General features: G+C 46.1%; 1 protein-coding gene across 2 annotated transcripts in view; it reads left to right on the plus strand.

Annotated features, from left to right (window-relative positions):
• The window catches only part of LOC105496719 (G protein subunit beta 1), a 114,221-nt gene that overhangs the window by 44,166 nt on the left and 42,124 nt on the right, over positions 1–27,931 (plus strand). For both annotated transcript variants that reach the window (XM_011767292.2, XM_071067907.1), the window contains exon 2: positions 12,924–12,972. The gene's annotated coding sequence lies outside the window, so the exon portion shown is untranslated. The remainder of the gene's footprint in view (positions 1–12,923; positions 12,973–27,931) is intronic.

The following is a 27,931-nucleotide window of genomic DNA, read 5'->3' on the forward strand; positions in this document are numbered from 1 at the left end:
CGTGAACCCGGGAGGCAGAGTTTGCAGTGAGCCGAGATGGCGTCACTGCACTCCAGCCTGGGCGACAGAGCAAGACTCTTGTCTCAAAAAAATTTTTTGAGAGGCGGGATCTTGCTGTGTTGCCCAGGCTGGTCTCAAACTCCTGGCCTCAAGTAATCCTCCCCTGGTATTACAGGCATCAGCCACCACGTCTGGCTCCTAACGTTTGGCATCTCTCTTTATATATTCAATCACAATGTTTTTTTTTTCCCCCCCAGTAAAGTGAATGTCTCTATATTTATTTTTTTTGAGACGGAGTTTCGTTCTTGTTGCCCAGGCTGGAGTGCAGTGGCGCAATCTCTGCTCACCACAATCTCCGCCTCCTGGGTTCAAGCAATTTTCCTGCCTCAGCCTCCTGAGTAGCTGGGATTACAGGCATGCACCACCACGCCTGGCTAATTTCGTATTTTTAGTAGAGACAGGGTTTCTCCATGTTGGTCAGGCTGGTCTCAAACTCCTGACCTCAAGTGATCTGCCTGCCTCAGCCTTCCAAAGTGCTGGGATTACAGGCGTGAGCCACTGTGCCTGGCTGAATGTCTCTTTTAACAGGCATTCACTCTACTTCCAAAATAAAGTGAAGGCTTGTCCTCATGGCAGCCTGCAAGACTGTTCACATCTTCATGTGAATCTGAACTTTCAGAAGAAGTTGTATGGCTTGCTTTTCTGCCTTTGTTCTGTCCTCCACTAGGTGTGAGTAGTGAGGTTTCCTCTTTGGCCAATATTTTTTTAAATTAAATTTAATTAATAAATTTATTTATTCATTTTTGAGACGGAGTCTTGCTCTGTCGCCAAGGCTGGAGTGTGGTGGCATGATCTCGGCTCACTGCAACTTCTGCCTCTGGGTTCAAGAGATTCTCCTGTCTCAGCCTCCTGAGTCGCTGGGATTACAGGCATGCACACCACACCCTGCTAATTTTTGTGTTTTTAGTAGAGACGGGGTTTTACCATCTTGGTCAGGCTGGTCTCAAACTCCTGACCTTGTGATCTGCCCGCCTTGGCCTCCCAAAGTGCTGGGATTATAGGCATGAGCCACTGTGCCTGGCCGGCCAATATTTTTTGAGAAAAATATGTTGCCACAAAGTTTAAGGCAGCCCCCTCCTGAGGATTATAAAATCCAAACCCAACTAAAGACTAGATTGAATTAACCCCTCATCCCCACACACACTAGTGACTCAGTAAAAGAGGTGTACCCAATTCTGGTTGCAGGTACTGTTTAATTCAGTTTTCTGTTATCGTCTGATATTCAATAAAAAATTATGAGATACACTAAAAAGTGATTTCTGGTTGAGAGAGAAATAAATGGACGCCAACTCAGAGATGACCCAGATACTGGAACTGCCAGAGACTTCAAATGACTGGGATGGATGTGGTAAAAGATTGAGGGAGAAAGGTGTACAGCATGCATTGTGAAAAGATCGAGAATTTCAGGATGCAGAAACTCTAGAAAAAGTTAAATTGAAATGTTAGAGATTCTTTAAAAACATCATAGGTGGGGGCTGGACGCGGTGGCTCAAGCCTGTAATCCCAGCACTTTGGGAGGCCGAGACGGGTGGATCACAAGGTCAGGATATCGAGACCATCCTGGCTAACACGGTGAAACCCCGTCTCTACTAAAAAATAGAAAAAACTAGCCGGGCGAGGTGGCGGGCGCCTGTAGTCCCAGCTGAGGCAGGAGAATGGCGTGAACCCGGGAGGCGGAGCTTGCAGTGAGCTGAGATCCGGCCACTACACTCCAGCCTGGACGACAGAGCGAGACTCCGTCTCAAAACCAAAACAAAACAAAACATCATAGGTGAATAATTTCTTCAGTGAGTTTGTCAGCAAATAGGAAAGAATCAGTGAAACTGAAGATAGGTCAATAGAAATCCAAAATGAAATAAGCAGAAAAAAATACACCAGAACAAAAACAGCATTTAGGCTGGGTGCGGTGGCTCACACACCTGTAATCCCAGCACTTTGTGGAGGCCGAGACGGGTGGATCACCTGAGGTGGGGAGTTCAAGACCAGCCTGACTAAAATAGAGAAACCCCGTCTCTACTAAAAATACAAAAAATTAGCGGGGTATGGTGGCTCATTCCTGGAATCCCAGCTACTTCGAGAGGCCGAGGCAGGAGAATCGCTTGAACCCGGGAGGCGGAGGTTGTGGTGAGCCAAGATCCCACCATTACACTCCAGCCTGGGCAACAAGAGAGAAACTCCATCTGGATTAAAAAAAAAAAAAAAAAAAAATTAGCTGGGTGTGGTGGCAGGGGCCTGTAATCCCAGCTACTCAGGCTGAGGCAGGAGAATCACTTGAACCTGGGAAGCGGAGATTGCAATGAGCTGAGATTGTGCCATTATACTTCAGCCTGGGTGAGATGGAGAGACTCCATCTCAAAAAAAAGTGTTCAGTAGTTGTGGGACAATAACAGACTGTCTAATACACATATAATTGGAGTCCTGGGAAGAAAATGGGGCAGAAGAAATATTCAAAGAGCTAATGGTTGAGAATTTTTTCATTAGTAAAAGACAGCAAACGAGAGGTCTGTGAAGTTCAGAGAACTCCAAGCACCATAAATAGAAACAAAAAGCCCTCAACACCTAGGCATATTAGAGTCAAACTGCTGAAAGTCAAAGAGAAAGTTTTGAATGTAGCCAGAAAAAAAATATTTCATACAGGCCAGGCATGGTGGGTCATGCCTGTAAATCCCAGCACTTTGGGAGACTGAGTGGGAGACTCACTTGAGCCCAGGAGTTTGAGAACAGCCTGGGCAACATAGTGAGACTTCATCTCTACAAAAAAAAAAAAATTATCCAGGTGTTCTGGCGGCACCTGTGGTCTCAGCTACTCAGGAGACTGAAGTCGGAGGATCGCTTGAGTCTGGGTGGTTGAGGCTGCAGTGAGCCAAGATCGTGCCACTGCATGGTAGCCTGGGTGACAGAGTGAGACCTAGTCCCACGAAAGACTTCCTCAGACAAACGTCGTGGGGTTTGTTGCCAGTAGATCTGCCCAGTGAGATGGAGGAAGTTCTTCAGGCAGAAGTGTGTCCCTTCACACTGCAGTTCTCTTCTGGTGCTATATCTAGTTTAATACAAATCAGGCCGGGCACATGAAGAGACATACAGCAAGGCCTAGGAGAGTCTCACATATTCTCCAAGCTCTCTCCCATGGGGTCTCTCCTGACAAATCAGGGTCAACGAGCTTCTAACCAGGAAGCTCCCTTGAGCCTTGGTGTTGAGAGTTTTTATTGGGACTTTGTTACTTGGGCACAGTTGATCGAGCACAATCTCTAGCCCCTCTCCCACCCCATCAGAATGGTTTCAGACCCCAACTGTCTAATCCATGGTTGGTCTTTCTAGTGACTAGCCTCTATCTTGAGTCACCTCATCTCTTAGCACAAACATGGAGGCTCATGAATAACAAAGGACATCCAATAGGTTTTGAAGCTCCTTCTGAGGAACTGAGAACAAAGACCAGATAGAATCTTCAAAAAACATGTAGAAGTAAAATGCTAGACAATTGTGTTACAAAGAGTGAAGGGGAAGAAATATCATGACCCTTAACACAGGGGTTAGGGGTGCTCACCTGCTGTGCAGTCAAAATTCTTGTATCACTTGACTCCCAAAACCTTTTTTTTTTTTTCTTCTTCGAGACTCTGTCACCCAGGCTGGAGTGCAGTGGCGCGATCTTGGCTCACTGCAAGCTCCGCCTCCCGGGTTCACACCATTCTCCTTCCTCAGACTCCCGAATAGCTGGGACTACAGGAGCCGCCACCACGCCCGGCTAATTTTTTTTGTATTTTTATTAGAGAAGGGGTTTCACCATGTTAGCCAGGATGGTCTCGATCTCCTGACCTCGTGATCTGCCCGCCTTGGCCTCCCAAAGTGCTGGGATTACAGGTGTGAGCCACTGCGCCCGGCCGACTCCCAAAACCTTAACTCCTGATAGCCTGCTATTGACTGGAAGCCTTACCGATAGCAGTCAACAGATATTTTGTATGTTTTATATATTATATATCCTTGCGATAAAGCGAGCTGGAGAAAACGTTAAGAAAATCATAAGGGAGAGAAAAATATATTTACTATTTAATGAGTGGAAGTGGAAGATCTTCCTTCTCATCTTCAGGTTGAGGCTGAGGAGGAGGAAGAGATGGGCTTGGTCTTGCTCACTTGGGTGGAGGAGGTGAAAGGGGTGGTAGGAGAGATAGGCATACTTGGTGGAACTTTAGTGAAATACATAATTTCTGACTTTTTTCTTTTTCTTTTTTTTTTTTTTTTTTGAGACGGAGTCTTGCACTGTCGCTTGGGCTGGAGTGCAATGGTACAGTCTCGGCCCACTGCAGCCTCCACCTCCTGGGTTCAAGCAGTTTTCCTGCTTCAGCCTTCCAATTAGCTGGGATTACAGGTGCCCACCACCACACCTGGCTAATGTTTTGTATTTTTAGTATAAATGGGGTTTCACTATGTTGGCCAGGCTGGTCTGGAACATCTGACCTTGTGATCCGCCCGCTTCGGCCTCCCAAAGTGCTGGGAGTACAGGCTTGAGCCACCGCACCCAGCCTGCTGTTTCATTACTCTGAAAAAGTTTTTGTATAATACCAACCTTCTATTGTATTCTTTAGTTTTAGTTCCTGTGCCATAAAAGGTCTGTGTCCTAAAGAAGTCAAGTGCAGTCTTGGGTGGTGGGGACCTTTGGCCAGATTGCCCAGTGTCCACATGTTTTCAGCACTGCTGCTTCCTCGCGGTCTGTCTCCACTTTGGAAGCACTGACATCTGTCAAGGTGTCTTCTGTTACTTCCTCTGGTGTGGTGTCTAATAGCTCTTGAATATCTCTAAGATCCATATGTTGAAGTCCTTACCCACCCCTACCCCTTTTTTTTTTTTTTTTTTTTTTGAGATGGAGTCTTAAGCTGTCGCCCAGGCTGGAGTGCAGTGGCGCGATCTCGGCTCACTGCAAGCTCCGCCTCCTGGGTTCACGCCCTTCTCCTGCCTCAACCTCCTGAGTAGCTGGGACGACAGGCGCCCGCCACCGCGCCTGGCTAATTTTTTGTATTTTTAGTAGAGACGGGGTTTCACTGTGGTCTCAATCTCCTGACCTTGTGATCCACCCGCCTCGGCCTCCCAAAGTGCTGGGATTACAGGCGTGAGCCACCGCACCCGGCCACCACCCCTACCCTTTTAAAAGCATATCCACAGTCTTTTCATGATTTCCTCGATTGGCTCTCATAAGTCCTGTGAGGTCAGGCGCAGCATCTGGACGTCGTCCTCTCCAGCAGGAATTGGTTGTTTCAGGCTTCATGGCCTTCACAGCTTTTTCTGTAACAATCTTGGCATCTTCAGTGGGATAATCCTTCCAGGCTTACACGATGTGTTCTGTCTATTGGGATTCTCTTCCATAGCATTGACAGTTCTTTCCATAGAGTACTGTGTGTCATGGGCCTTAAAGGTCCTTAGGACCCCCTAATCTAGAGGCTGAAGGAGAGTGCTGTGTTTGGGGGCAAGTAGACTACTTCAGTGCCTTCAGTATTGAACTCATGGGGTTCTGAGTGGCCAGGGGCATTGTCCAATATCTAAAGAACTTTAAAAGGCAATCCCTTACTGGCAGGGTACTTCCTGACTCTAAAGAACATCGATGGAACCAATCCAGAAAAAAGGATTTTGTTGTCCCAGTCTTGTTCCACAACCAAGAGACTGGCAACTGGTGTTTATCTCTTCCCCTTCAAGGCTCAGGGGTTAGCAGCTTTGTAGATAAGAGCAGTCCTGTTCATAAACCCGGCTGCATTTGCACAAAGCAGTAGAGTTGGCCTCTCCCTACTGCCTTCAGTGCTGGGGCTCCCTTTTCTTCCTCACTAATAAGTGTCCTTTGTGGCAGTTTTTTCCAGAATAGGGCACTTTTGTCTGCATTAAAAACCTATTCAGGCAGATTTTCTTTTCCTCAATAATTTTCTTCATGGCATCTGGTAACCCTGATGCCTGTTGGTTGGCAGAAACTGCTTCTCCTGGTATCTTAACATTTTTTAAACCAACCCTCTTTCTAAACTGATCCAGCCACCCTTTGCTGGCATTGAATTCTCTGGCTTTAAGTCCTTCACTTTCAGCTGCACTGCTGGCTCATGCCTATAATCCGAGCACTTTGGGAGGCCAAGAGAAGAGGATTGCTTGAGACCAGGAGTTCAAGACCAGCCTGGGCCACATAGCGAGGCCCTCTCTCCATAAACAAATAAACAAAAAATTTAGGTGCAGTGTGGCACATGCCTGAATCCTTGCTACTTAGGGGGCTGAGGCAAGAGGATGGCTTGTGCCTAGGAGTTCAAGGCTGCAGTCAGCTGTTCAAAGCTGTCACCCAAGTGAGACTCTGATTGATTGATGGGTTAAGTCTCACTTTGTCTCCCAGCCTAGAGTGCAGTGGCGTGATCTCTGCTCACTGCAACCTCCGTCTCCTGGGTTCAAGCGAATCTCCTGTGTCAGCCTCCCGAGTAGCTGGGATTACAGGCGCCGGCCACCACGCCTGACTAATTTTTTTTTTTTTTTTTTTTTTAAGCAGAGATGGTGTTTCACCATGTTGACCTGGCCTGTTTCAAACTCCTGAGCTTAGGTGATCCACCCGTCTTGGCCTCCCAAAGTGCTGGGATTACAGGCGTGAGCCACTGCGCCCGGCTAAATCTTACTCCTTCTATATGTATTGGCATTAAGAAGAGCTTCGCTTTTCCTCTGTTTTTTGTTTGTTTGTTTTCTGTTTTATTTATATGTTATCGTGTGCTTGTGTGTTCTTTTTTTGGATCCAGTAAGGTATATTCCATTACCATTGTTAGTCATGTTGACCCTCAGATTGTCCTAAATTTGGCCATGGACTTCCTTCAAGCTGGTGTGTTTTTGACATGTTCTTTTTAGTTTTGGAGCCCTTCCTTTCTGTCATAGCAAGACAGTTCCCTGTGCCAGACCTTGAGGGAGTGAATACTCAAAGGAACACTGAAGCTCCTTTTAAAGGGAATCATTTTTGTAAAACCAAGATTTGGGCTTTGTGTGTGGAGAGGTCGTTGCTTCCAGACCTTTCAGTTGACAAGAGATAGGACATATACGTGTGTGTGTGTGTGTGTGTGTATGTATATATGGACTTAACACACACAAATGATTCTACAGAGGAATAAATGTATAGAGAATTTGTACCGTTGTCTCCAAATTCAGATTGAACACCAGGGGGCCCTTCCTTGCTTTCAGATAGTCCATGTTGTGCCTTCCTCCTCCAGTGTAAACCTTGTTCCCCAAATAACAACCATATCTTCGCTCATTTTGCTCTGGCATGCATATCCATATTAATATTTTAAGCATTATGCCACCAATGTGGTACCTAAATTTTAGAACTTTTTGTTACTCTCTTTGCCCTTAGAATATGCCCCCATGTTTGTACAGTTAGAGTACCCTAAATTAACGTGATGTCTTTAGACCTTTTGTTGGTTGGTTGGTTGGTTGTGTTTCACAGGTATTGTCATCTTTTTATTGGTACTGAACTCTAATTTTTGTTTGAAAGAAGGCATTTCTAGTTTGTTTTTATCCTGTTTATTAGTTTAATCATAGATAGTTGAAGATTATGATACAGAGTTGTCATTAAGTTCAGTATTATTTCACATTCTAGTTGTTCAATGTGTTTCTGAATTAAAGAATTATTCAGAAGGGAGTTTACTTTGTTTCTTACAAGCCCCTAGGCCTTTATGTAAAACTCTTGGGGCTGGATGTGTTCCGGAATTCAGACTTTTTCAGGGTTGAGGAAGATGCAGTGGTACTTGCTCTAAGTGCACCACACTTAGAGCAAGGCTTTTATCAGATACCCCAGAGCCTGTAGTAAACATAAGACTGCTCACACTGAATGTGAGAAAGTCTGGCTGATGCCCGTGTGTCCTGTTCCGGTTTGGGAATCTCAGAATTGTAGATAACCAGTGGTGCACTTGTGTGTGCTTCCCATCGTAGGGTTATGTTGATAGAGAAGAAATCATCCCCTTGATTCGAAATATTAATGCAGCCTGTAGAGAAATTCTCTAGGTATGTCTCAAGGATTCAGCTCTTAGATTTTGAAAAATGTTGAAATAAAAGTATGAATACTAGGATATATGTACAAAGAAGTCATATTAATATTTAATACTGCTAAATTAGCTTTATAGAGTCAGTTGATTTTATCAAGAGCCTTGAAAAAGTGCCCAATCTTTTTTTTTTTTTGGAGATGGAGTCTTGTTCTGCCACCCAGGCTGGAGTGCAGAGATGCCATTTTGGCTCACTACAGCCTCCCCCTCTCAGGATCAGGTGATTCTCCTGCCTCAGCCTCCTGAGTAGCTGGGACTACAGGTGCATGCCACTGTGCCCGGCTAATTTTTGTATTTTTAGTAGAAACGGGATTTCATCATGTTGGCCAGGCTGGTCTCGAACTCCTGACCTCAGGTGATCCACCCACCTCGGCCTCCCAAAATGCTGGAATTACAGGTGTGGGCCCAGCTCCTGATTTTCTTTAAGGGTAGTGCTACTGGTTTAGGGTTACATTATTGTGGGACCAGTAGTCCTGTCCTTAGTGTGGGGTTCTGTGAGCTGGATAAGTCAAAAAAAAGAGCATACATTTGGGTCATCTTGTTTTTAGCCAGAAATGGGTCCAGACAACTCTCCATGTGAGTCCAGGCTAAGGTGATTTGATAGCACTTTTAGCATCCTTACTCCAATCTTGAGTCATGATTTGAGCCACAGGGCAATCTAGGCATTAAAATAGAGCAGCTGGGTGCGGTGCTTCATGCCTGCCATCCCAGCACCTTGGAAGGCTGACCTGCAAGGATCGTTTGAGCCCAGGAGTTCAAGACAGCCTGCGCAGTATGGCGAGACCCCATGTCTACAAATAATTTTTTTTTTTAAATTAGCTGGGCATGGTGGCGCATGCCTGTGGTCCCAGCTACTCAGGAGGCTGAGGCAGGAGGATCACCTTAGCCCAGGAAGTCGAAGCCGCAGTGAGCCATGATTGTGCCACTGCACTCCAGCCTGGATGACAGAGGGTGATCCTGTCTCAAAAAAATTAATTAGTAATGATAAAATAGAGCAGATTATGTATATATTTTTTTGAGTAGTATTTCTTTTCCTACCTGTCCCTTGATCTGGAAAGTACTTTGAAAAGATTTATATTTAGTGATTGAGATAATTGTGACAGTTAAAGAGTTCTCAACTGGGGTCAGTATTGCCCCTTGGACGCCAGATGGCTATTACAGCTGGGGAAAGGAGCGGTGCTGGCATGCTGCCAAATATCCTACGGGGACACACACCCCTGCCTAAAATGTTCGTTGTGCTGAGGTTGAGACCCATGCTTTGAAACTTGATGATTTGATGGCACCTTTCAGGTGTGCTTATGGGACCTTGCCCTGGAGCGAGGCTTCACTTCATGGGGTATGTTTGCATCATTCATTGTTTACCTGTGTGCCCCAACTTTCACACCCAACTTTTTTTTCTGAGGTAGAATTCACATAACATAAAATTAAACCATTTTAAAGCGAATGATTCGGTGCCATTTAGTACATTTACAATGTATTGCAACCACCGTCTCTACCTAATTCCACGACATTTTCATCACCCCAAAAGGAAACCCTGCAGTTGTCTACTGCACACACATGTGCACGCACACACACACACATGCAGCCCCTGGCAACCACTGCATTCTGTCTCTTTGGATTTGTGTGTTCTGGATATTTCACATAAATGGGGTCGTATATGTGGCCTTTTGTATACGGCACCTGTCACTTAGCGTATTCCTGAGGTTTGTCCGTGTTCTAACAGAGACAGGACCAGGACTCTTTTTTTTTTTTTTTTTTAGAACGGAGGCTTGCTCTGTCGCCCATCCTAGAGTTCAGTGGCACGACCTTGGCTTACTGCAAGCTCCGCCTCCCGGGTTCACGCCATGCCATTCTCCTGCCTCAGCCTCCCGGGTAGCTGGGACTACAGGCGCCCGCCACCATGCCTGGCTAATTTTTTGTATATTTAGTAGAGATGGGTTTCACCATGTTAGCCAGGATGTTTTCAATCTGCTGACCTCATGAGCCACCACGCCCGGCAATTTTTGTATTTTTAATAGAGACGGGGTGGCCAGATTGGTCTCGAACTCCTGACCTTAGGTGATCCACCCGCCTCACCTTCCCAGAGTGCTGGGATTACAGGCGTGAGCCACCACGCCTGGCCTGTTCTATCTTTATAGCTGAATAATATTCCATTGTTTGGACAGACCACATTTTCTTTATCCATTCATGCTCAGTGGGTATTTGGCCTGTCTCCGCCTTCTTCTGGCTACTGAGTACTGCTGCTAAGAACATAATGTATACATGCATTGAGTCCCTGCTTTCAGTTCTTTTGGGAATATACCTAGAAGTAGAATTCCTGGGTTATGGGGTAATTCTGTGTTTAATTTTTTGAGGAACTGCCAAACTGTTTTCCTTCCACACTCACTTTTACTGCCAGAAAAGTATGTGCTTGCTTGTACATAAGCAGCATAATTGCGAAACGAAACTACTTTAAGCACATGAATTAGAATTCACAGTTCAACTGGGAGACATTTCAGTTTGTTGATTCATCTCCTGACTCCAGACTAGATGTGTGCATGTTAGTTTGCAGCCTCACAAGACACTGAATTAATAGGCAGGTGGTGACCTGTGAAGCCTCCACAAGTGGTCTTTTCACATAGTTTAATTTGAGGGAGCGATTACAAAAGCATCTTTAAATGTTCTGAAATCAGGCGAGGCGCAGTGGCTTAGGCCTGTAATCCCAGCACTTTGGGAGGCCGAGGCGGGCGGATCACAAGGTCAGGAGATTGAGACCATACTGACCAACGTGGTGAAGCCCCGTCTCTACTAAAAATACAAAAATTGGCTGGGTGTGGTGGCGTGTGCCTATAATCACAGCTACTCAGGAGGCTGAGGCAGGAGAATCGCTTGAACCAGTGAGTCGGAGGTTGCAGTGAACTGAAACCATGCCATTGCACTTTAGCCTGGTGACAGAGCGAGACTGCTGTCTCAAAAATAATAAATGTTCTGAAATCAGAAGAAATCTAGAATTGGACATATTTTCATTCCACCAGAAGTGTGTCAAGAGGAGTCAGAAACCTCTCTTGTGATCTCTGTCACCATTCAAGCCACCTTTCTGGGCACCAGGGCCAGGCACTGGATGGGACCCTGTCAGCAGGAGAGGGACAGAGAGAGGGATTGGAAGTGTCCCAACATAGACTTGCCAGGACTCAGGAAGTAGTTATTTAGTGGCTTCCTTGAGATTCAGATGAAGTGCTTTCCACTGTCATGCCCAACAGGCAAAGTCTGGATTAAATTAATCTTCAGAATTTGTTGAATTGTATTAGTGTTTTCTCTGTGTGTGTGTGTGTGTGGTGGTTGTTTTAAGATGGAATCTCGCTCTGTCGCCCAGGCTGTAGTGCAGTAGCACAATCTTGACTCACTGCAATCTCCGCCTCCCAAGTTCAAGCAATTCTCCTGCCTCAGCTTCCTGAGTAGCTGGGACTACAGGCGCCGCCACCACGCTCAGCAATTTTTTTTGTATTTTTAGTAGAGACGGAGTTTCACCATATTGGCCAGGCTGGTCTCGAACTCTTGACCTTGTGATCCACCCACCTCGGCCTCCCAAAGTGCTGGGATTACACAGTCGGGAGCCACTGTAGCTTTTTTTTTTTTGAGACATGGTCTTGCTCTATCACCCAGGCTGGAGTATAATGACGTGGTCTCTGCTCACTACCACCTCTGCCTCCCAAGTAGCTGGGATTACAGGCGCCTGCCACCATGCCTAGCTTTTTTTGAATTTTTAGTAGAAATGGGTTTCGCCATGTTGGCCAGACTGGTCTCGAACTCTTGGCCTCAGGTGGTGCACCCGCCTCAGCCTCCCAAAGTGCTGGGATTACAAGTGTGAGCCCCCATGCCCAGCCTGTTTTGTGTTTTTTTTTTTTTTTTTATTTTGAGACAGAGTCTTGCTCTGTCAGCCAGGCTGGAGTGCAGTGGTGTGATCTCAGCTCACTGCAACCTCCGCTTCCCAAGTTCAAGCGATTCTCCTGTCTAAGCCTCCTGAGGAACTGGCATTACAGGCTTGTGACACCACGTCTGGCTAATTTTTTTTTTTTTTTTTTTTTTTTTTTTTTGTATTTTTAGTGGAGGTAGGATTTCACCATGTTGGCCATGCTGGTCTCCAATTCCTGACCTCAGGTGATTTGCCTGCCTCAGCTTCCCAGAGTGCTGGGATTACAGGGGTTAGCCACTGGACCCGGCCTGCATTAGTTTTTAAATTGTTACTGTAATTTTTCTAGTGATAGGATTCTAACCTCTACCATACTTTTTAGTTTAATTCAAGGTATTTTCTCTGGGGCATTTCTAAGGATTCTTTTTTTTTTTTTTGAGACGGAGTCTCGCTCTGTCACCCAGGCTGGAGTGCAGTGGCCGGATCTCAGCTCACTGCAAGCTCCAACTCCCAGGTTTACGCCATTCTCCTGCCTCAGCCTCCGGAGTAGCTGGTACTACAGGCGCCCACCATGTCGCCCGGCTAGTTTTTTGTATTTTTTAGTAGAGACGGGGTTTCACCGTGTTAGCCAGGATGGTCTCGATCTCCTGACCTCGTGATCCGCCCGTCTCGGCCTCCCAAAGTGCTGGGATTACAGGCTTGAGCCACCGCGCCCGGCCCTAAGGATTCTCAAAGAAACTGAGATCTGATTTCTTATTTTGTTCCCACACTGAAAAACAAAATATGACAGTAGTGCTAAATAAAACAATTTTGGGGGAGAAATAGTAATAGGGAAGGGTCAAAATTATGTGCTGTTGTACAAAATGTAACTACTAGCAAAATAGAATATTTTATTCACAACCTGAATGCAATACAAATACAACCTTTTCTGTTTGTTTCAGACAAGTTTACATGTATTGGAGACCAGACCAGAAGCCCTTCTGAATTAAGGTAATTTTGATATATTTGATCCTTTTCAGTTTTAGAAAGACAATATATAAATTTCTTCAGAGTTTGTTTTTTTTAAATAGCTGGTGGTTTTGTTTGTTTGTTTTTAAAGAGACAGGGTTTTGCCATGTTGCTCAGACTGGATTCTAACTCTGGGGGTCAAGGGGTTCTCTTAACCTCAGCCTCCTGAGTAGCTGAGGCTATAGACATATGCCAGCATGCCTGGCCAATACCCTGGTTTTTGTTACAGTTTTTTTCTATCTCTTTAAGCCAAAGTTGGTTTTCAAAACAATTTGATCCTCAAAAAAACCTTCCATTTAGTGTTGAGCAAGAAAGTTTAGGGTCCCAGTGATGAGGATTTATATTCTGAATGAGAGCGGTACTTCTCTAGCTTTTTTCATTAGAAAGCAGGAGAGCCCTTTTTTCAAATCAAATCTTAGTTGAAATACCAATATATGGCCGGGTGTGCTGGCTCACACTTATAATCCCAGCACTTTGGGAGGCCAAGTCAGGTGGATCACGAGGTCAGGAGATCGAGACCGTCCTGGCTAACACGGTGAAACCCTATCTCTACTAAAAATATGAAAAATTAGCTGGGTGTGGTGGCAGGCTCCTGTAGTCCCAGCTTTTCGGGAGGCTGAGGCAGGAGAATGACGTGAACCTGGGAGGCGGAGCTTGCAGTGAGCCGAGATCGGGCCACTGCACTGTAGCCTGGGGGGGTCAGAGCAAGACTCTGTCTCAAAAAAAAAAAAAGATTCGTGCCCCATGTTGGGCGCGGCTTCAAATTTGGCCGGGTGCGGTGGGTCAAGCCTGTAATCCCAGCACTTTGGGAGGCCGAGACGGGCGGATCACGAGGTCAGGAGATCGAGACCATCCTGGCTAACCTGGTGAAACCCCGTCTCTACTAAAAAAATACAAAAACTAGCCGGGCGAGGTGGCGGGCGCCTGTAGTCCCAGCTACTCCGGAGGTGAGGCAGGAGAATGGCGTAAACCCAGGAGGCGGAGCTTGCAGTGAGCTGAGATCTGGCCACTGCACTCCAGCCTGGGCGACAGAGTGAGACTCCGTCTCAAAAAAAAAAAAAAAGAAAGAAAGAAATACCAGTATACATTATAGAAAAAAGTAAGGGGGGCCAGGCATGGTGGCTCACGCCTGTAATCCCAGCACTTAGGGAGGCCGAAGCAGGCGGATCACAAAGTCAAGAGATTGAGACCATCCTGGCCAACATGGGATAAACCCCTGTCACTACTAAAAATACAAAAACTAGCCAGGCGTGGTGGCGGCACCTGTAGTCCCAGTTACTTGGTAGGCTGAGGCAGGAGAATCACTTGAACCCAGGAGGTGGAGGTTGCAGTTAGCCAAGATTGCGCCACTGCACTCCAGCCTGGCGACGGAGGAAGACTCCATCTCAAAAAAGAAAAAAGAAAAGAGAAAAAAGTAAGGCAAACATGATTCAGGAAAAAAAAAACAAAAAAAACCTTTTTGTTTGTATAAAGTGGGCATAATGAAGCCATGTTCGTAGTTAGTGAGTCTGGGTAAGGGTACAAGGTTTCTTTGTATTCTTGTGACTTTGAAGTTTGAAATAATTTTAAATTAAAAAGCAATATTGAAAAACAATTAGGGGCTGGAACAATTGGATATTCTTTTTTCTCTTTTGAAACGGACTCTTGCTCTGTTGCCCAGGCTGGAGTGCAGTGCCGCAGTCTCGGCTGTCTGCAGCCTCCTTCTCCCAGGTTCAAGCGATTCTCCTATCTCAGCCTCCCAAGTAGCTGGGATTACAGGCACTCACCACCACGCCCGGCTGATTTTTGTGTTTTTTTTGTTTTTGTTTTTGTTTTTTGAGACGGAGTCTCGCTCTGTCGCCTAGGCTGGAGTGCAGTGGCCGGATCTCAGCTCACTGCAAGCTCCGCCTCCCGGGTTTATGCCATTCTCCTGCCTCAGCCTCCCAAGTAGCTGGGACTACAGGTGCCTGCCACCTTGCCCGACTAGTTTTTTTGTATTTTTTAGTAGAGACGGGGTTTTACCGTGTTAGCCAGGATGGTCTCGATCTCCTGACCTCGTGATCCGCCCGTCTCAGCCTCACAAAGTGCTGGGATTACAGGCTTGAGCCACCGCGCCTGGCCCTAATTTTTGTATTTTTTTTTTTTTTTTTTTTTTTTTTGAGACGGAGTCTCGCTCTGTCGCCCGGGCTGGAGTGCAGTGGCCGGATCTCAGCTCACTGCAAGCTCCGCCTCCCGGGTTTACGCCATTCTCCTGCCTCAGCCTCCCGAATAGCTGGGACTACAGGCGCCCGCCACCTCGCCCGGCTAGTTTTTTGTATTTTTTTTTAGTAGAGACGGGGTTTCACCGTGTTAGCCAGGATGGTCTCGATCTCCTGACCTCGTGATCCGCCCGCCTCGGCCTCCCAGAGTGCTGGGATTACAGGCTTGAGCCACCGCGCCCGGCCATTTTTGTATTTTTAATAGAGACGGGGTTTCACCATGTTGGTCAGGCTGGTCTCAAACTCCTGACCTCAGGTGATCCACTCGCCTTGACCTCCCAAAATTGTGGGATTACAGGTGTGAGCCACCGCACCTGGCTAGTCAATCAGATATTCTTATGCAAAAGGAGAACTTGATGTCATGTACAGAAATTAACTCAGGCCAGGCGAGGTGGCTTACTCCTGTAATCCCAGGATTTTGGGAGGCCAAGGTGGGCAGATCACCAGGTCTGGAGATCCAGACCATCCTGGGCAACATGGTGAAACCCCATCGCTACTAAAATGCCAAAAAAAAAAAAATTTTAGCCAGGTGTGATGGCATGCCCCTGTAGCCCAGCTATTCAGCAGGCTGAGGCAGGGGAATTAGGGGAATTGCTTGAACCCAGGAGATGGAGGTTGCAGTGAGCTGAGATTGCGCCATTGCACTCGAGCAAGGCAACAAGAGCGAGACTCCGTCTCAAAAAAAAAAACAAAAACTCATTGGATCATATACCTAAACATAAAACCAAAAATTAGAAAAATTGTTGAGATTTTGAATTAAGCAAACAGCTTTTAGATATGAGATCAAAGATAAAATGCATAAAAGAAAACATTTATAAATTAGATTTGATCAAAATTTAAAACTTCTGCTCTTTAGAAAACACAGAGAATGAAAGACAAACCAGTCCGGCAGAAAATATTAGCAAATGTCTTTTAGGTGACATGTATCCAGAATAGGTAAAGAACTCTCAAAACTCAATTTTGGCTGGGTACTATGGCTCACACCTGTAATCCCAGCACTTTGGGAGGAGGATTGCTTGAAGCCAGTCGTTCAGTAATCCTGGGCAATAAAGTGAGACCCCTGTCTCTTCAAAAACAAAAACAAAAACAAAAAAACTTAGGGAGGCCCAGGCAGGCGGATCACCTGAGGTCAGGAGTTCGAGACCAACCTGGCCAACATGGCGAAACCCCATCTCTACTAAAAATACAAAAATTAGCCAACTGTAGTGGCTTATGCCTGTAATCCCGGCCACTTGGGAGACTGAGGCATGAGAATCACTTGAACCCGGGAGGTGGAGGTTGCAGTGAGCCCAAATTGCACCACTGTACTCCAGCCTGGGCGGCTGAGTGAGATTGTCTCCAAAAAAAAAAAATTTAGCCAGGTATGGTGTTGTGTGTCTGTAGTACCAGCTACTTGGGAGGCTGAGGTGGGAGGATCACTTGAGCCCGGGATGTTGAGGCTATAGTGAGTCACGATCACACCACTGTACTCCAGCCTGGACAATGGAGCGAGACCCTGTGTCAGGAAAAAAAAAAAAAAAAAACAAACCAAGAACCAAAAAACAATATTAAGAAAACAGGTAACCCAATCAAAAAGAGGCAAGTGACTTGAACAGACACTTTACCAGAAAAATGTATAGACAGCAATTGAGTACCTGAAAAGTTTAGCCATCAGCGAGATGCAGATTAAAACCACAGCCAAAGCCCCCATTCGAATGGCTGTGATACCTAACGTTGTGGGGGTTTGAGGAGCTGGGACTCTCCACATTGCTGACAGGATGTTGGGAATGTGACCCAGCATAACCATTTTGAAAAGAGTTGGTTTTTTTTGTTGTTTTTTTTTGAGTTTGTTTTTAGTTTTTTCGAAATAGGATCTCACTCTGTCTCTTAGGCTGGAGTACAGTGGTGTAATCATAGTTCACTGCATCCATGACCTCCTGGGCTCAAGTGATCCTCTGGCCTCAGCTTCCTAAGTAGTTGGGACTATAGGCATGCACTACCACGCCTGGCTAATTTTTTTTTTTTTTTAATTGTTATAGAGACAGGGTCTCACTATGTTGCCCAGGCTGGTCTTCAATTCCTGGGCTCAGGTGATTGTCCTGCCTTGCCCCTGAAAGTGCTCAGATTATAGTCATGAGCCACTGCAGTGGCATTTTCTTGAAATGTTCAGCACACACCTGTAGTACGATCCAGCCATTCCACTCCTAGGAGTCTGCCCAAGAGAAATGAAAGCAGATGTTCTCATAAAGACTTGTACATGCAGCAACATGCACAGATTTCAAAGCATCACATCTATCTGATTAGCTCCTCTGTTACACTGGTTGCCACTGCTACCCGTATTTTTTATTTCTGCAAAGGGCCTACTTCACTGACTGAATAGAAAATGGGCAGCTGAGGCAGGAGATAGTCTTCTGGCCATTACATTTTTTCAGGGCAACACTTTTATACCTGCTTTCATAGCAAGTCTTATATTTAGTAAGTATTTACTGTGTCAGTCATGGTTCTAAGGGCCTTGCATGGATTCTAATGGAATTGTCATAGCATGAGCTGTGGGGACTGTCCCAACTTTCATACCAAAAAATGTAGGCAGAGAGAAGTTAGGAAACCTACTGGAGGCCACCTGGTGAGAAGAGTCTGGGTTAGAACCTGGGGCTTCCAACTTTCCCGCCGTGAAGCATCACTCTGCTTCCAGCCAGCAGGGCTGTCAGACATTATTGGTCCTGCTTAAGTGGGTTGGACATGCAAATGCCAATAAAAACATGGAGGTTTTTCTAGGAACAGAATTCTAACCCCCACCCCCCATTTGCTGTTGGAATAGCAAATAGAATTCATTGTAGTTTGCAATAGTAAATGTAAAAACAAATATTGTTTTTATATACTGGAGTGCAAATGACATGGCACACAGCAGTCTTTCCCCAAACCTGAGGATTTCCAGGCCCCTTATGAAAGGTGCTTGGAGGCCGGGTGTGGTGGCTCACGCCTGTAATCCCAGCACTTTGGGAGGCTGAGGTGGGCCAATCATGAGGTCAGGAGGTTGAGAGACCATCCTGGCTAACACGGTGAAACCCTATTTCTAATAAAAATACAAAAAATTAGCAGGGCGTAGTGGCGGGCGCCTGTAGTCCCAGCTGCTCAGGAAGCTGAGGCAGAAGAATGGCGTGAACCCAGGAGGCGGAGGTTGCAGTGAGCCGAGATCATGCCACTGCACTCCAGCCTGGGGGACAGAGCGAGACTCTGTCTCAAAAAAAAAAAAAAAAAAAGGTGCTTGGAGTTTAGCCGCCTCTGTTGTGTGCGCTGCGTGATTGTCAGTTTCCCACCACCTTTCCCTGTTAGATCTGCCTGGTGGATGGATGCCATTCATTTCATGAGACTCCATCCGTTACATATAAAGTTTGGCTTTAAAACAATCACAGTGGTACTTCCTGTTTGGCCTCAACATGTTTGAAGATGTGTATCTATTGAATGATTTCCAATTGTCCTTGTATGTGCTAGATTTTGTGCTCTGCCCTAAAAGCAAAAAGAGGCCATAGGCTAACAGGGTTAGAAAAGGGAGAGCAGGCCGGGCGCGGTGGCTCAAGCCTGTAATCCCAGCACTTTGGGAGGCCGAGACAGGCGGATCACGAGGTCAGGAGATCGAGACCATCCTGGTGAACACGGTGAAACCCCGTCTCTACTAAAAAATACAAAAAAACTAGTCGGGCGAGGTGGCGGGCGCCTGTAGTCCCAGCTACTCGGGAGGCTGAGGCAGGAGAATGGCGTAAACCCGGGAGGCGGAGCTTGCAGTGAGCTGAGATCCGGCCACTGCACTCCAGCCTGGGCGACAGAGCCAGACTCCATCTCAAAAAAAAAAAAAAAGAAAAGGGAGAGCAAAATGGGAGACCAAATGTTTTTTGTGATGCATGAGAAATAATAAGTCGGCCGGGCGCGGTGGCTCACGCCTGTAATCCCAGCACTTTGGGAGGCCGAGGCGGGCGGATCACAAGGTCAGGAGATCGAGACCATGGTGAAACCCCGTCTCTACTAAAAATACAAAAAATTAGCCGGGCACGGTTGTGGGCGCCTGTAGTCCCAGCTACTCGGGAGGCTGAGGCAGGAGAATGGCGTTTTACCCGGGAGGCGGAGCTTGCAGTGAGCCGAGATCGCGCCACTGCACTCCAGCCTGGGCGACAGAGCGAGACTCCGTCTAAAAAAAAAAAATAATAATAATAATAATAATAAGTCTTCGGGAGTGTCAGTAACCACCTCCTGGGATTTCAGAGTTCCAGGGGTCGGAGGTAAGCTCTTAATAGCTGTGCCTCACTGGCTCACCCCTGGCTATTAGATCCCCTCCCTGGAGAATCGCCTTCTGAGGACTTTGTGACCGCACACCGTAGTTCCTGCTCTTCCCCCGGTTGCCAGTGTCTGGTGGGTGAGTGAGCTCACTTGTGACTGGGGCATGAAGGAGATGATCCTAGGGAGTCTCTTAACTTAGTCCAGAAATCCTCCTTCCATTGCTTGCTTTGTCTCCTTTTTCCCTTGAAGTTTATTTGTTAAAGACAGACTAACCAACCTGCCTGGTTGTCTGTGCTGGAGTGTTTCCCAGGCCGTTGTGTAGCACCGTTGCCTCCGTGTAGGGTCATTGAACACGCTCCCCTGTCTTCAGGTTCCGTTGCCTCCGTGTGGGGTCATTGAACACGCTCCCCTGTCTTCAGGTTCTGTTGCCTCCGTGTGGGGTCATTGAACACGCTCCCATCTGCAGGTTCTGGAGCTTTGGTCACATTCACTTTTTTGGTAAGATTACTTTATAGGCACAGGCAAAATCCTGAAGGTATGATTTTAAAAATTGTTACCATTGCAAAAAATAGCACCTCAAACAAGAACAGTTGTGTTATTTTTACCCATCTGCCTTCCGCTCAATTCTTGGCCCTTATTAGCAAGGTCATGTCTAACAACCATGCAAAGCAGCATCCTCCCTGCCCTCCCTGGCACACTTCACCCGTTTGGTGCCTGTGTATGCTCCACGTGGTTACCTGTTAGTCATCTGTCTCCCTCAGACTAGCAGCCAGCCTGGTTCATGCTGCTCAGCACTGTGCCGAGGCGCCATGGTGCCTGCCGTGTTGAAGGGAGGGTCTGCACATGCGCTGCTCTGCAGCTGTGTTAGTGGTCGTGTCCTTTTATCAGTTGTGGTGGTGCCCTGCTCCCCTTATTCTTCACAGTATTGTTCGGAGCGGTGCATAAAGGGAGCAGGGCCTGAGGACTTTCCGTTGCCCTTTGAATTGCCACAGTCTTAATTTTGGAGATTGACCTGGACTTGGGAATGAAAGAAAAATGGAAAAGTGAGTGAAATTGGTTTAAATTCCTCATGCAGACTCCTCTCTCTCAAAATACTGCTTCATCTTGGAGGTGAGCTGTGATCCTTGTGTGGCTGGTCAAATTAGCAAATTTCCTGCCCCTGTGTAAGACACTGGGGCCTCACTGGGGCCAGTTTGGACTTCGGAAGTTTAATCACTGTAAGGCTGACAGAGCACTTTCAGATTGGTTGTCTGATTTAATCTTCATTTTAGCCCTGTCATGTAGGTAACACCATTCCTATTTTGAATTAAGCAGATCAGAGTAAAAAACAATTTAAAGCATTATTCTTTGTATGTCGCAGAACCAGAAATTGAAATTATTTTTCAATATCTGTACCCTATTTTGTCATTGGCAAACTTGCAGCCTGAATGTCGTTATTGCTGACTGTGTAATTTGGGGTCCTGCGGGCACCGCTGAAGTGCCGCTCCTAGACTCTCAGGGGCCTGGATGAGAGGCCTGGGCTGCTGCATTGCCATGAAAGTAGAGGCATTACACGGAGCACATTGCAATGCAAATGTGAAATATTCTGACTTTAAAAATCATGCTAACTAACACTTGACTCACAAAGATGTTGTTCTAAAGTAGGGGCAGATTCCTTCACCTACTTGCTTTTAAGTTATTTAAATCTCTCTGAAAAGGATTTCCAAAACTGAAATTCTAAATAAAAGCCAATGGCAGATATGGGTCATCGGGAAGGATAGACATGAGACCTCAGCAGACCCTGTCTTAGTGGATTAGACGGGCAAGTTCTTGGAGTCAGCACAGCCAGAGCTTAGCCGTGACATTGGCACTGGAGGAGAGGAGCCCAAGCCAGGTAAACCTGATGGTGGGTGTTCTAGAAGGTTTGGGGGACTAAGGATAGTGAAGAGAAAAGCAAAAGCAATAAAATGTAAGTACGGCTTTTAAAATTTACATTTATTTTTTAATTTTCAAAGGAAGCTGCGTCAACATTAGGAAGTTTAGTAGAAAAACGTGACTAATAATTATAATAAAAATTCTGTTAGTCTTTTTAACTGTCTTTCTTTAAAGTAAGTATATTTTTCTTTTCTTGTTTTTTTTTTTTTTTTAGGCAAGGTCTCACTCCATTTGCCCAGACTGGAGCATAGTGGCGCAGTCACGGCTCGCTTGTAGCCTCAGTTTCCCGGACTCAAGTGGGTTCTCCCACTTTAGCCTCCCAAGTAGCTGGGACTATAGGCGTGGGCCACTACACCAGCTAATTTTTTGCATTTTTAGTAGAGGCCAGGTTTTCGCCATGTTGTTGCCTACCCTGGTCTTGAACTCCTGGGCTCAAGCTGTCTGCCAGCCTCAGCCTCCCAAAGTGCTGGGACTATAGGCATGAGCCACCACGCCCAGACCTATTTTAATTCTAATAAAGCAGCTAAAATTACTATCTGCGACTGGGTGCGGTGGCTCATGCCTGTAATCCCAGCACTTTGGGAGGCCGAGGCAGGCAGATCACTTGCGGTCAGGAGTTCAAGACCAGCCTGGCCAACATGGCGAAACCCTGTCTCTACTAAAAATACAAAAATTAGGCAGGTGTGGTGGTGCATGCCTGTAATCCCAGCTACTTGGGAAGCTGAGGTAGGAGAATCGCTTGAACCCAGGAGGCGGAGGTTGCAGTGAGCTGAGATCGCGCCATTTCACTCCAGCCTGGGCCACAGAGCTAGACTCAGTCTCAAATAAAATAACTATATGCAAATTTTTATTGTTTTTCACTTAGTATATAGTAAGCATTTTCCCAAATTATTACTCTCTCCATTATTGTTCTTAACGATATGTTACAGTTCTTCCAGTAACTATTTAGAGACAAGATCTTGCTGTGTTGCCCAGATTGGAGTGCAGTGGTGCTATCATAGCTCACTGCAGCCTTGAACTCCTGGGCTCAAGCGATCTTCCCACCTCAGCCTCCCAACTAGGTAGGACTACAGGCACGTTCCACCATACCCAGCTAATTGCATCAAGTAACTTTTTGTTTGAGATGAAGTCTCGCTCTGTCACCCAGGCTGGAGTGCAGTAGCATGATCTCCACTCACTGCAGCCTCCGCCTCCCGGGTTCAAGTCATTCTCCCACCTCAGCCTCCCGAGTAGCTGGGATTACAGGCACACGTCACCACACCTGGCTAATTTTTGTATTTTTTAGTAGAAATGGGGTTTTGCCACGTTGGCCAGGCTGGTCTCGAACTCCTAACCTCAGGTGATCCACCTGCCTGAGCCTTTCAAAGTGCTGGGATTACAGGTATGAGCCATTGCACCTGGCTGCATCAAGTAACTTTAAAAAGTTAACTTTAGGCCGGGCGCGGTGGCTCAAGCCTGTAATTCCAGCACTTTGGGAGGCCGAGACGGGCGGATCACGAGGTCAGGAGATCGAGACCATCCTGGTGAACACGGTGAAACCCCGTCTCTACTAAAAAGTACAAAAAACTAGCCGGGCGAGGTGGCGAGTGCCTGTAGTCCCAGCTACTCGGGAGGCTGAGGCAGGAGAATGGCGTAAACCCGGGAGGCGGAGCTTGCAGTGAGCAGAGATCCGGCCACCGCACTCCAGCCTGGGTGACAGAGCGAGACTCCGTCTCAAAAAAAAAAAAAAGTTAACTTTAGGCTGGGTGTGGTAGCTCAAGCATTAGATTCGAGTCTAGCACTTTGGGTGGCCTAGGCAGGAGGATGCCTTGAAGCCAAGAGTTTGAGACCAGCCCAGGCAACATAGCAAGGCCTTGTCTCTACCAAAAATTTCAAAAATAGCTGGGTGTAATGGGTGGTGTCTGCTTCTAGTCCTGGCTACTCTGGAGGCTAAGGTAGAAGGATGGCTTGAACTTCAGTGAGCTATGATTGTGCCACTCACTCCAGCCTGGGCAACAGTGTGAGACCCTCACAGGCATTTTTTTAAAGATGTTACTTTAACTTATTTTATTTAAACTGAAGAGTATAAAAAAATTTTTTTTTTAATCTTTCTTGATTCTAAGACCCCAGATTAGCCTCTGTTAACTTTGTGTGTTGGTGTGTAGGGGGGTTAGTAAGCAAACTGTATTTGAAGAATAATGAGAAGAATAAAAGCTGCTCACCTGTTTCTCTGTCTCCAAAAACACCACCATTAACATCTGATGTGTCTAGAAAAAAGATAGCGGGCCGGGTGTGGTAGCTCACGCCTGTAATCCCAGCACTTTGGGAGGCCAAGGCGGGTGTATCACCTGAGGTCAGGAGTTCGAGACCAGCCTGGCCAACATGATGAAACCCCGTCTCTACTGAAAATACAAAAAATTAGCCAGGCGTGGTGGCGCATGCCTGTAATCCCAGCTACTCGGGAGGCTGAGACAGGAGATGAATCGCTTGAACTCAGGAGGCGGAGGTTACAGTGAGTCAGCACTGCGCCACCGCACTGTAGCCTGAGCAACAAGAATGAAATTCCATCTCAGAAAAAAAAAAAAAAAAAAGGTTGGCTTGCTCTGGCATTGGTGTTTGTCCTTTTTGTTCACACAAAAGCATCATGCTTTGTATTCTTGTTCCATTTTTGTTTTGTTCACTGTCTTCATGGTAGAGATGAACTAAGAGCCACTGGGAAGGCTGTTAGTTTATGTGAATCAGAAGGTTGCTTCCCTTAAGTTCTCTCTTCCTGGCACCTGGTGCTCTTGCAGCCCATGGGGAATGTGGTGGCCACGCTTTCTCATCTCTCCTGCCTTATCCCATCAGCCATTTGCTGTGCCTGAACTGCTGCACAGGGTGTCCGTGGGGCATGTCCACATTACAAAAAGATGGTACTGATCATTGAGTTTATCTCCAAAATTTTTTTTTTAAATTTGATTTTAGAAAATACATTTTTAGGCTGGGCATGGTGACTCATACCTATAACCCCAGCATTTGGGAGGCCGAGGCGGGCAGATCGCCTGAGGTCAGGAGTTCCTTACCAGCCTGGCCAACGTGGTGAAACCCCGGCTCTACTAAAAATACAAAAATTAGGCGAGCGTGGTAGCATGCACCCGTAATTCCAGCTACTAGGGAGGCTGAGGCAAAATAATCACTTGAACCTGGGAGGCAGAGGTTGCAGTGGGCCGAGATTGCGTCATTTGCTGCACTCCAGCCTGGGTGATAAGAGCGAAACTCCGTCTCAAAAAAGAAAAGAAAATATATATCTTTATCCTGGAGACTAGAGAATGTAATTTAAAAGAAAAATTGAAATGCCTGACAATAGATTTCTCTTATCACTTCTGTATGTGGATTGAAGAGGATCTTACCAGGAAATTTATTTTTATTGCTAACAAAAATAGGAGAGTGTGTGTGTGTGTGTGTGTGTGTGTGTGTGTGTGTGCGCGCGCGCGTGCGTGCTTGTGTGTGTACAGCGTTTTGCCATATTGCCCAGGCTGGTTGCAAACTGCTGGGTTCAAGCAGTCCTCCCGACTTGACCTGTTAAAGTCTTGGGATTACAGGTCACCATGCCCAGCCAGGAATACACTTTTTTAAAAAAATTGACAAACATAGGTTTTGAGTCTCTTAATTGAAACTCAAATGTCGGCACAGGAGAGAGTATAATAATTTCTGCTATTAACTATGAAAAAGAAGTCCATCTGGTTGTGTTCTCTTTTCATGGGACTAAAGATTAAAGTTAGCAAGTTTTGGTGTTACTGCTGAAATTTTGTGAGGTCACAAAGTTATATTGACTTCATTTTAAAGATACTTAGATTTTTGGTAAATTTGTTTCTCTAGTCTCAAGACATATAGCTGGGTGATGATTGTGTACATATTCTTGTATAATACGTGAAAAGAACATCTAATTAAAAGCAGTATATAAGATTTCAGGAGTTATCCCACCTAATGATGGAATTTGGGCCTTTAAACCCCCACCCACCACCCTCCAGCCACAAGGAACATCTCTTTTTTTTTTTGCGACAGAGTTTCGTTGTTGTTGCCCAGGCTGGAGTGCAATGGCGAGATCTCGGCTTACTGCAACCTCCACCTCCCAGGTTCAAGCGATTCTCCTGCCTCAGCATCTCGGGTAGCTGGGATTACAGGAATGCACCACCACACCCGGCTAATTTTTGTATTTTTAGTAGAGATGGGGTTTCGCCACGTTAACCATGCTGGTCTCAAACTCCTGACCTCAGATGATCCACCCTCTGCAGCCTCCCAAAGTGCTGGGATTACAGGCGTGAGCTACCGCCCCCAGCCGGAACATCATTTTTGAGGCATCTCAGAACATGCTTTTCTGTTTCCCCAGATCCCAGGAGTTTGTTGTTGTTATTTTTTTTTTTTATTTTTTTATTATTATTATTATTTTATTTTTTTATTTTTTGAGACGGAGTCTTGCTCTGTCACCCAGGCTGGAGTGCAGTGGCCGGATCTTAGCTCACTGCAAGCTCCGCCTCCCGGGTTTACGCCATTCTCCTGCCTCAGCCTCCCGAGTAGCTGGGACTACAGGCGCCCGCCACCTCGCCCGGCTAGTTTTTTTTTGTATTTTTGTATTTTTTAGTAGAGACGGGGTTTCACCGTGTTAGCCGGGATCGTCTCTCGATCTCCTGGCCTCGTGATCCGCCCGTCTCGGCCTCCCAAAGTGCTGGGATTACAGGCTTGAGCCACCGCGCCCGGCCGAGTTTGTTGTTTTTAGTCCCATATATAAAAATTAGCTTTTTAGTGTTTAAATTAGGATCAGAAACTGTGCGTTAACTAAAGCAGTTTAATTCAGGGTACTTCATAACGTTAACTTGTTTTCTTCATGTTGATTTTGGAAGGAATTCTGTAAAATTGTGTACATAATATGATCATGTGTGAAATACAAGTGAGTAGTGTCAGGGCATGCAGAAAGAATGCAAGGCAGAAGGCATCCAAACAGAATCCATTTGAGACGCTACTCATATTGTCCTGGCACTCTTACTGTTCCACACATTAACATTCATAAGTTGTAGTCCTTAGAATTTATATGTGAAAACCAGGGAGAGAATTAACCAGTCTTATCCCTTAAGAATAAACTGCCCTTGAGGTGTGACCTTGTCCATACCTAATTCCAGTGATGCTTCATGTGTGCAGGGAAGACTAAGGTATTTTCCCTTAGTGAAGTTTTCCTCGTGATTAAAACATCAGTTTAAAATAATGCCTTTAGAAACACCTGTTTGGTCAGAAATCTTTCTGACACTGTGTTGCTGTGCACCCTGCCTCCCCAGAGAGCGGTGGCAGCAGGACGCCTGGTCTGCATGCTCATGTCATGGCGCTTGCCTTGCAGGCCTTTCTTGTTCGTGGATTATAGACATCAAGTATCTGTACCGTAGGTCATTCGAATTCCTTTATGCACACTAGGAAAGTTTAAACTGGAAACCGTGACGGCTGAACTTCTTAGGTCATCAGATAATTTCCCACAGGTGGGTTTTAGTCTCAAGAAAATAACTGCTGTCAATTAAATTTTGATGTATATTATATTAACCTTTTGACTTTTACACAAAAGTTATAATGGTAAAATTGATCCTCTGTGTAATTTATGTAGGAAATTGAAGTGCTTGCATAAGCAGTACTTGCATATGAGAGCTAATTGTAAGGGATTGAAGACATTAGCAGCTGTATCCTCAGCTTTGTTATACTTCAGTCATACTTAACGATTAACAGCCAAGATCTACCATCCTGGCTGACACGGTGAAACCCCGTCTCTACTAAAAAACACAGAAAACTAGCCAGGCGAGGTGGCGGGCGCCTGTAGTCCCAGCTGCTCGGGAGGCTGAGGCAGGAGAATGGCGTGAACCCGGGAGGCGGAGCTTGCAGTGAGCTGAGATCCGGCCACTGCACTCCAGCCTGGGCAGCAGAGTGAGACTCCGTCTCACAAAAAAAAAAAAAAAAAAACAGCCAAGATCTTGGTCAGAAACACAGCCTCCATTTATGACATTCTCTTGGGAAAATAAGTCTGTTGTTTAACAAGATGAGTTAGTTTTTACTCTGATTTCAGGAATATTGTCTAACATGACTAGGGCGAACAGGCAGGGCGGCTTGCACTGAGCCTGATTTAGCCTGTACCTGTAAGGATTAAGGTGTTGTTTCTGAGCCTCCTGGGACCCCACGGCTCACCTGGGTGGGAGAGTGGGTTGTCCCTGAGCTAAAAAACTGCTGGACGCCACCCTGTGTGCTCTTAGGTTTGCCATGCGAGCGTCCTGACAGCTTTTGACCAGTAGCGGTTCATGATTACTGAGATGAGGTGGCTTTGAGATTCTTGGTTGCCAGGTTGCCACTGACCCCCATTCCATGAAGTAACTTCCTCTAGGTCTTCATGTGATAGCTATCCTAAATGTCAGGTTTTATTTTTTTTATTTTGAGATGGTGTCTCGCTCTGTCACCCAGACCGGAATGCAGTGGTGTGATCTTGGCTCACTGCAACCTCTGCCTCCCATGTTCAAACGATTCTTCTACCTCTGCCTCCCAAGTGCACCACC

Source organism: Macaca nemestrina, chromosome 1 (assembly GCF_043159975.1).
Source record: "Macaca nemestrina isolate mMacNem1 chromosome 1, mMacNem.hap1, whole genome shotgun sequence".
Classification (NCBI taxonomy): Eukaryota; Metazoa; Chordata; class Mammalia; order Primates; family Cercopithecidae; genus Macaca; species Macaca nemestrina.